At 39.8% G+C, this 1861-nt stretch overlaps 1 protein-coding gene across 1 annotated transcript in view; it reads right to left on the bottom strand.

Annotated features, from left to right (window-relative positions):
- The window catches only part of LOC116652777 (PHD finger protein 7-like), a 9290-nt gene that overhangs the window by 3518 nt on the left and 3911 nt on the right, over positions 1-1861 (bottom strand). The gene's annotated exons all lie outside the window — the stretch shown is intronic.

The following is a 1861-nucleotide window of genomic DNA, read 5'->3' on the forward strand; positions in this document are numbered from 1 at the left end:
AAGTTGCTTTGATTCTAAGAATGGTAATAAAGCAATCTTGTAATATTTCATTTTCCAAAATCAGGTCTCTCCTATACTTAAAGCATAAAAAAGATCTTCAATTCTCTTTTCCCATTTGCAATTAATTCCTCAAGAGGTACTGTGGTAAGTTGCAGCCTCCCTACATTTTTCTTTAGAGTGTGACTTTGTGAAAGAAATTTCATCCTGAATGTCAAACAAGACCAAGGGCCTGATTCTGAGTCATTAACTCTGAAATGCTTTCAGCTGGGATCAGCAGAATGGGTATCACAGATAAACTGTAGGCAGTCCTTTGATGGTAGGACCACTGATGCTCTCCTGCACAGAGGAATCTTCAGAGATATAAAGGTGACCTGGTTAAGAGAGATGAAAACTAGTAAACATCTGTTAAGTTTTCTGGTTGATTCTTTCTATTTTTTCCTTCTTGAGTGAAAAGGGACCTCAAGAGTCTTTGCAGATTAAACTGATTTGACAGCAAAGGGATGACTGTGGGATGAGAGCGTCTGGAAGAAGCAGCGTTCTTGTTTTGGCAAAAAACAGTGCATCTATGAAAAAGAATCTGTGATTCTGACACACACTGTTTTTCTTTAAAGCTAGCAGGAATATAGGAGTAAGCCCGGAAAGCAGAACAGTGGAGAAAAGAATTAGAAAAGCCTCTGGGATTGGAAGGAGGGTTGTTCTGCGGCCGTTTTTTCTTTTTTTTCTGGTGAGATCGACCTTAGTCTTGAGAATGTCTGTGAAGCTACATTTCATTCTACAGCTGCTACTGTTCTATATGCTGCTACTGTTCATCAAGCTGACGTGAGAACCACCTGTAGATGGACACAAGGGTTGGCAGTATTGCATTTTCCTGAGATAACCGGATTGTGTAGTGTCCTCTCTAAATGTGTTTTATCAAATCTGTTTTACCATGAGGCACCTGTATTTCCAAATGCTATCTGAGAAAAGTCTGGGAGCTGTAGTATCATTTTGCGAAGTTAGTGTGGAATATTGGTGCTATGACTGTCTCAATGCTTTTTTTTTTTTTTTTTTGGCTTGTTTTGAACTAAACTACCAGGGTTACTTGCTTCTTCCTCTTCTTAATTTGTTGTGATTCTTAGAATGCATTTCTTAGCGTTGTCCTTGTTTAGTTTTGCTCCTGATTGTGATTTTGTTGGGCTTCAGTAAGAGCGATCGTTGTGTTATGTTCTCCTGCCTTTGTAGACATTTCTGCTTTAAATTTATGTATTTATTTATTTTCCATAAGGACAAATGCTGTACAGAGAGAAGCTGTTGATCTGTGCAATTTCTTTGCTGGAAGCAGCAGTGAATCTCAGTCTGACCTAAACCTTTTGTCAGATGTGCTTAACGAGTAGGAAAATCTAGGCTTAATTTCTACTGATTGTCATTACTAACTTAAAGCAGCTTCAGCCTATGCTCCATCTCAGACATTAAACTGCTGGCGTGCTTCATAGAGAACAGCATTCACACTGAGGTGACGTTTTAAACAAAGGCCTTAAGGAAGATGAAGGTCCTCCTTTATCCAGGAGTTCTAGCATCATCTTGCAAAAGCAGCTGAGAGCTAAAGGTGGGAGGGATTGGTGATCTTGAAGAAATGCTGTTAAAGTCCTCAGGTTCCTCCCACTGAGATTTACAGATGTGGCCACAACCCTTATTCCCAGGTTGTGCTCCCCTGGATACTGGTTGTATTTTTTTAAATTATTTTATACATATGGGACTCTTATTTAATCCCTTGCCTCTTTAGTCATGGAGCTGGGCCGGACTGTCTGGCTGTCAGTGGTTTTGTGGGGGCAGTACTTCAGCATTACTGCCAGAAGTAGGTACATTAGCAAGTTCATTGTAT

Source organism: Coturnix japonica, chromosome 1 (genome assembly GCF_001577835.2).
Source record: "Coturnix japonica isolate 7356 chromosome 1, Coturnix japonica 2.1, whole genome shotgun sequence".
Lineage (NCBI taxonomy): Eukaryota > Metazoa > Chordata > Aves > Galliformes > Phasianidae > Coturnix > Coturnix japonica.